Here is an 8,485-nt window from a genome sequence, read left to right as displayed (position 1 = left end):
CCCTTATTTTTAGGAACATACATAAGCTTGGCAATTTTAGTGGGAGGACTTGGAGTATTCTTTACGGAAGAAAAAGCGGTTCCCAAGTTGGTAATAATCTCCTCAAGTTTATCGATTCTAGTGGAATCGTGATTTATTTTCTCATTAACTATGGGTTCCTTCTCTTTAATATTTTTCAAAGTGACTCCTACTTTAGATCCATATTGAGAGATTCGATTGTGGAACTTTTTATCCAAATTTTCAATTAGCTCTATGGTAGCAACCTTATTTTCAATAATTTCAAGTTTTTGCATTACATGCTCCAAAGTTAATACAGTTCCATTAACCAAAAGAGAGGGTGAGCCAAACAAATCTATCATAGCATTATAAGAATCAAAAGTATGGCTACCCAAGAAGTTCCCTTCAGTAATAGTATCAAGGACATATCTGTGCCAAGGAGTAACGCCTACATAAAAATTGCGAAGAAGAACGGAAGTAGATTGCTTCCTGGTAGATCTATTTTGAGCATTGCAAATTCTATACCAAGTGTCTTTTAGATTTCCCCCCTCCCTTTGCTTAAAATTTAGAATTTCATTCTTGGGAGACAACGGAGAAGATAACGGGCTAGCCATAACGACAAGCAAACGAACTAACACACAAGCAAACAAAAAAAACAAGCGGGAAAATAGAGGCAAACGAGAAAGAGAAGGAGGATAGAGAGAGAGGGCGAATAAAACGGCAAGGGTGACGTGGGGGAGAGGAAAACGAGAGGCAAATGGCAAATAATGTAATGCGGGAGATAAGGGTATGTGATGGTTACTTAGTATATTGACTTTTGCGTAGACCTCCCCGGCAACGGCGCCAGAAATCCTTCTTGCTACCTCTTGAGCACTGCGTTGGTTTTCCCCGAAGAGGAAGGGATGATGCAGCAAAGTAGCGTAAGTATTTCCCTAAGTTTTTAAGAACCAAGGTATCAATCCAGTAGGAGGCTACGCGCGAGTCCCTCGCACCTGCACAAAACAAATAAATCCTTGCAACCAACGCGATAAGGGGTTGTCAATCCCTACATGGCCACTTACGAGAGTGAGATCTGATAGATATGATAAGATAATATTTTTGGTATTTTTGTGATAAAGATGCAAAGTAAAATAAAAGCAAAGGAAAAAAGCAAAGGAAATAACTAAGTATTGGAAGATTAATATGATGAAGATAGACCCGGGGGCCATAGGTTTCACTAGTGGCTTCTCTCGAGAGCATAAGTATTCTACGGTGGGTGAACAAATTACTGTTGAGCAATTGATAGAATTGAGCATAGTTATGAGAATATCTAGGTATGATCATGTATATAGGCATCACGTCCGAGACAAGTAGACCAACTCCTGCCTGCATCTACTACTATTACTCCACTCATCGACCGCTATCCAGCATGCATCTTGAGTATTAAGTTAATGAAAACAGAGTAACGCCTTAAGCAAGATGACATGATGTAGAGGGATAAACTCATGCAATATGATGGATCTTGTTATCCTCGATGGCAAAAATACAACACGTGCCTTGCTGCCCCTACTGTCACTGGGAAAGGACACCGCAAGATTGAACCCAAAGCTAAGCACTTCTCCCATTACAAGAAAGATCAATCTAGTAGGCTAAACCAAATTGATAATTCGAAGAGACTTGCAAAGATAACCAATCATACATAAAAGAATTCAGAGAAGATTCAAATATTGTTCATAGATAGACTTGATCATAAACCCACAATTCATCGATCTCAACAAACACACCGCAAAAAGAAGATTACATCGAATAGTGCTCCACAAGAGAGGGGAGAACATTGTATTGACATCCAAAAAGAGAGAAGAAGCCATCTAGCTACTAACTGTGGACCCGTAGGTATGAGGTGAACTACTCACACTTCACCGGAGAGGCTATGGTGTTGATGTAGAATCCCTCCGTGATCGATGCCCCCTCCGGTGGAGCTCCGAAACAGGCCCCAAGATGGGATCTCGTGGATACAGAAAGTTGCGGCGGTGGAATTAGGGTTTTGGCTCCGTATCTGATCGTTTGGGGGTACGTAGGTATATATAGGAGGAAGGAGTACGTCGGTGGAGCAAAAGTGGGCCCATGAGGGTGGAGGGCGCGCCTGGGGGGGTAGGCGCGCCCCCTACTGTTGGAAATATGCCCTATAGGCAATAATAAAATGGTTATTATTGTATTTCCTTGTTCATGGTAATTGTCTATTGTTCATGCTATAATTGTATTAACCGGAAACCGTAATACATGTGTGAATACATAGACCACAACATGTCCCTAGTAAGCCGCTAGTTGACTAGCTCGTTGATCAATAGATGGTCATGGTTTCCTGACCATGGACATTGGATGTCATTGATAACAGGATCACATCATTAGGAGAATGATGTGATGGACAAGACCCAATCTTAAGCGTAGCACAAGATCGTGTAGTTCGTTTGCTAAAGCTTTTCTAATGTCAAGTATCGTTTCCTTAGACCATGAGATTGTGCAACTGCCGGATACCCTAGGAATGCTTTGGGCGTACCAAACGTCACAACGTAACTGGGTGGCTATAAAGGTGCACTACAGGTATCTCTGAAAGTGTCTGTTGGGTTGGCACGAATCGAGACTGGGATTTGTCACTTAGTATGACGGAGAGGTATCTCTGGGCCCACTCCGTAATGCATCATCATAATGAGCTCAATGTGACTAAGAAGTTAGCCACGGGATCATGCGTTACGGTACGAGTAAAGAGACTTGCCGGTAACGAGATTGAACGAGGTATGGGGATACCGACGATCGAATCTCGGGCAAGTAACATACCGATAGACAAAGGGAATTGTATACGGGATTGATTGAATCCCCGACATCGTGGTTCATCCGATGAGATCATAGTGGAACATGTGGGAGCCAATATGGGTATCCAGATCCCGCTATTGGTTATTGGTCAGAGAGATGTCTCGGTCATGTCTGCATGGTTCCCGAACCCGTAGGGTGTACACACTTAAGGTTCGGTGACGCTAGAGTTGTTATGGGAAATAGTATGTGGTTACCGAAGGTTGTTCAGAGTCCCGTATGAGATCCAGGACATGACGAGGAGTTCCGGAATGGTCCAGAGGTGAAGATCGATATATTGGACGAAGGGTATTGGAGTCCGGAATTGTTCCAGGGGTATCGGGTGACGACCATCATGTCCGAAAGTGGTTTCGGAGGCCCCGGCAAGTGTTGGGGGGCCTTATGGGCCAAGGGGAAGAGGCACACCAGCCCGCTAAGGGGTTGTGCGCCCCTCCCACCCCATATCACGTAACCAGGAGAGGTGGGGGCGCCTCCCCTACGGCAGCCTCCCCTCCTGGCTTGGGGGGCAAGTCTCCTAGGGGTGGGGGCGCCCAAAACCCATCTAGGGTTCCCTCCCTGGCCGCCGCCCCTCCCCTAGATGGGATCTGAAAGGGGCCGGCCCCCTCTCCCCTTCTCCTGTAAATAGTGGGGGTGGGAGGGCTTCCAGAAGACGGAGACCCTTCCCCTGGCGCAGCCCCTCCCCCTCTCCTACACCTCATCCTCCTCTGTAGCGCTTAGCGAAGCCCTGCCGGAGAACCACAAGCTCCATCACCACCACGCCGTCGTGCTGTCGGAGTTCTCCCTCAACTTCTCCTCTCCCCTTGCTGGATCAAGAAGGAGGAGACATTCCCGGGCTGTACGTGTGTTGAACTCGAAGGCGCTGTTGTTCGGTGCTTAGATCGGAATCGACCGCGATCTGAATCGCTGCGTGTACGACTCCACCAACCGCGTTCTTGTAACACTTACGCTTAGCGATCTTTAAGGGTATGAAGATGCAATCTCTCTCTCTCTCTCTTGTTGCTAGTATCTCCTAGATTGATCTTGGTGACACATAGGAAATTTTTTGAATTATTGCTACGTTCCCCAACAGTGGCATCATGAGCTAGGTCTATGCGTAGATTCTATGTACGAGTAGAACACAAAGCAGTTGTGGGCGATGATTTGTTCAATTTGCTTACCGTTACTAGTCTTATCTTGATCCGGCGGCATTGTGGGATGAAGCGGCCCGGACCGACCTTACACGTATGCTTACGTGAGACTGGTTCCACCGACTGACATGCACTTGATGCATAAGGTGGCTGGCGGGTGTCTGTTTCTCCCACTTTAGTCAGATCGGATTCGATGAAAAGGGTCCTTATGAAGGGTAAATAGCAATTGGCATATCACTGTTGTGGTTTTGCGTAGGTAAGAAACGTTCTTGCTAGAAACCCATAGCAGCCACATAAAACATGCAACAACAATTAGAGGACGTCTAACTTGTTTTTGCAGGGTATGCTATGTGATGTGATATGGCCAAAAGGATGTGATGAATGATATATGTGATGTATGAGATTGATCATGTTCTTGTAATAGGAATCACGACTTGCATGTCGATGAATATGACAACCGGCAGGAGCCATAGGAGTTGTCTTAATTTATTTATGACATGTGTGTCAATGAAAACGCCATGTAATTACTTTACTTTATTGCTAACTATTAGCCATATTAGTAGAAGTAATAGCTGGCGAGGCAACTTCATGAAGACACGATGATGGAGATCATGGTGTAATGCCGGTGACGATGGTGTTCATGTCGCGCCTCGAAGATGGAGATCAAAGGCGCAAGATGATATTGGCCATATCATGTCACTTTATGATTTGCATGTGATGTTTGTCATGTTTACATCTTATTTTATTAGAACGAGGTAGCTTAAATAAGATGACCCCTCGCTAAAATTTCAAGAAAGTGTTCCCCCTAATTGTGCACCGTTGCGAAGGTTCGTTGTTTCGAAGCACCACGTGATGATCGGGTGTGATAGATTCTAACGTTCGCATACAACGGGTGCAAGCCAGATTTACACATGCCAAACACTTAGGTTGACTTGACGAGCCTAGCATGTACAGACATGGCCTCGGAACACAAGAGACCAAAAGTTCGAACATGAGTCATATAGTAGATACGATCAACATGAAGATGTTCACCGATGATGACTAGTCCGTCTCACGTGATGATCGGACACGGCCTAGTTGACTCAGATCATGTATCACTTAGATGACTAGAGGGATGTATATCTAAGTGGGAGTTCATTAAATAATTAGATGAACTTAATTATCATGAACATAGTCAAAAGGTCTTTGCAAATTATGTCATAGCTTACACTTTAGTTCTATTGTTTAAGATATGTTCCTAGAGAAAAATTTAGTTGAAAGTTGATAGTAGAAATTATGCGGACTGGGTCCGTCAACTGAGGATTATCCTCATTGCTGCGCAGAAGGCTTATGTCCTTAATGCACCGCTCGGTGTGCTGAACCTCGAACGTCATTTGTAGATGTTGGGAAACATCTGACATACACGTTTTGATGACTACGTGATAGTTCAGTGCGTAATATTAACGGTTTAGAATTGTGGCACCAAAGACGTTTTTGAAATGTCACAGAACATATGAGATGTTCCAAAGACTGAAATTGGGATTTCAGACTAGTGCCCACATCAAGAAGTATGAGACCTCTGACAAGTTTCTTAAGCCTGCAAACTAAGGGAGAAAAGCTCAATCGTTGAGCATGTGCTCAGATTGTCTGAGTACTACAATCACTTGAATCGAGTGGGAGTTAATCTTCCAGATGAGATAGTGATGGTTCTCCATAGTCACTGCCACCAAGCTATTAGAGCTTCGTGATGAACTATAACATATCAGGGATAGACATGATGATCCTTGAGCAACTCGCGATGTTTGACACCGCGAAAGTAGAAATCAAGTAGGAGCATCAATTGTTGATGGTTAAACCACTAGTTTCAAGAAGGGCAAGGGAAAGAAGGGATACTTCATGAAACGGCAAATCAGTTGCTGCTCTAGTGAAGAAACCCAAGGTTGAACCCAAACCCGAGACTAAGTGCTTCTGTAATGAGGGGAACGGTCACTGAAGCAGAACTACCCTAGATACTTGGTAGATGAGAAGGCTGGCAAGGTCGACAGAAGTATTTTGAATATACATATATTATTGTGTACTTTACTAGTACTCCTAGTAGCACCAGGGTAATAAATACCGGTTCGGTTGCTAAGTGTTAGTAACTCAAAATAAAAGGCTGCATAGACTAGCTAAAGGTGAGATGACGATATGTGTTGGAAGTGTTTCCAAGGTTGATGTGATCAAACATCGCACGCTTCCTCTACCATCGGGATTGGTGTTAAACCTAAATAATTGTTATTTGGTGTTTGCGTTGAGCATAGACATGATCGGATTATGTCTATCGCAATACGGTTATTCATTTGAGGAGAATAATGGTTACTCTGTTTATTTGAATAATACCTTCAATGGTCTTGCACCTAAAATGAATGGTTTATTGAATCTCGATCGTAGTGATACACATGTTCATGCCAAAAGATATAAGATAGTAATGATAGTACCACATACTTATGGCACTGCCATTTGAGTCATGTTGGTATAAAATGCATGAAGAAGCTCCATGTTGATGGATCTTTGGACTCACTCATTTTTGAAAAGATTGAGACATGCGGACCATGTCTATTGGTAGATATGCATGAAGAAACTCCATACAGATGGATCGTTTGGACTCACTTGATTTTGAATCACTTGAGACATGCAAATCATACCACATGGGCAAGATGATTGAAAGGCCTCGTTTTCAGTAAGATGGAACAAGAAAGAAACTTGTTGGAAGTAATACATTTTGATGTGTGCAGTCCAATGAGTGCTGAGGCACGCAGTGGATATCGTTATGTTCTTACTTCACAGATGATTTGAGTAGATGTTGAGTATATTTACTTGATGAAACACACGTCTGAATTATTGAAAGATTTAAGTAATTTTAGAGTGAAGTTGAAGGTCGTCGTGACAAGAGGATAAAATGTCTATGATATGATCATAGAGATGAACATCTGAGTTATGAGTTTGGCACACAATTAAGACATTGTGGAAATTGTTTCACAACTAATACCGCCTGGAACACCATAGTGTGATGGTGTGTCCGAACATCATAACTGCACCCTATTGGATATGGTGCATACCATGATGTCCCTTATCGAATTACCACTATCGTTTGTGGGTTAGGCATTAGAGACAACCACATTCACTTTAAATAGGGCACCACGCAATTCCGTTGAGACGACACCGTATGAACTATGGTTTAGAAAAACCTAAGTTGTTGTTTCTTAAAAGTTTGGGGCTGCGACGCTTGTGTGAAAAAGTTTCAGGCAGATAAGCTCGAACCCGAAGCAGATAAATGCATCTTCATAGAATACCCAAAACAGTTGGGTATACCTCCTATTTCAGATCCGGAAGCAAAAGTGATTGTTTCTAGAAATGGGTCCTTTCTCGAGGAAAAGTTTGTCTTGAAAGAATTGAGTGGGAGGATGATGGAGACTTGATAGGTTATTGAACCGTCACTTCAACTAGTGTGTAGCAGGGCACAGGAAGTAGTTCCTGTGACACCTACACCAATTGAAGTGGAAGCTTATGATAGTGATCATGAAACTTTGGATCAAGTCGCTACCAAACCTCATAGGTTGACAAGGATGCGTACTACTTCAGAGTGGTACGTAATCCTGTCTTGGAAGTCATGTTACTAGACAACAATGAACCTACAAGCTATGGAGAAGCGATGGTGGGCCCGGATTCCGACGAATGGCTCGAGGCCATAAAATCCGAGAGAGGGTCCATGTATAAAAACAAAGTATAGACTTTGGAAGAACTACTTGATGGTCGTAAGGCTGTTGGGTGCAGATGGATTTTAAAAGGAAGCCGAACAATGATGGTAAGTGCCACCATTAGGAAAGCTCGACTTGTCGTTAAGATGTTTTCCGACAAGTTCAAGGAGTTGACTACGATGAGACTTTCTCACTCGTAGCGATGCTAAGAGTCTGTTGGAATTATGTTAGCAGTTACTGCATTATTTATGAAATCTTGCAGATAGGATGTCAAAACATTGTTTCCTCGACGATTTTCTTGAGGAAAGGTTGTATGTGATACAACCAGAAGGTTTTGTCAATCCTGAAAGATGCTAACAAGTATGCAAAGCGCCAGCAATCCTTCTAAGGACTGGAGTAAGCATCTCAGAGTTGGAATGTACGCTTTGCTGAGATGACCAAAGATCTTGGGTTTATACAAAGTTTATGAGAAACTTGTATTTCCAGAGAAGTGAGTGGGAGCACTATAGAATTTTTGATGAGTATATGTTGTTAACATATTGTTGATCAGAAATGATGTAGAATTTCTAGAAAGCATACAGGGTTATTTGAAAAGTGTTTTTCAATGGAAAACCTGGATTAAGCTACTTGAACATTGAGCATCAAGATCTATAAGGATAGATCAAAAACGCTTAATAGTACTTTCAAATGAATACATACCGTGACAAGATTTTGAAGGAGTTCAAAATAGATCAGCAAAGAAGGAGTTCTTGGTTGTGTTACAAGGTGTGAGTATTGACTAAAGACCTGACCACGGTA

The sequence above is a fragment of the Triticum dicoccoides genome, chromosome 3A (assembly GCF_002162155.2).
Source record: "Triticum dicoccoides isolate Atlit2015 ecotype Zavitan chromosome 3A, WEW_v2.0, whole genome shotgun sequence".
Classification (NCBI taxonomy): Eukaryota; Viridiplantae; Streptophyta; class Magnoliopsida; order Poales; family Poaceae; genus Triticum; species Triticum dicoccoides.
Note: the sequence above shows the minus strand (reverse complement) of the source record.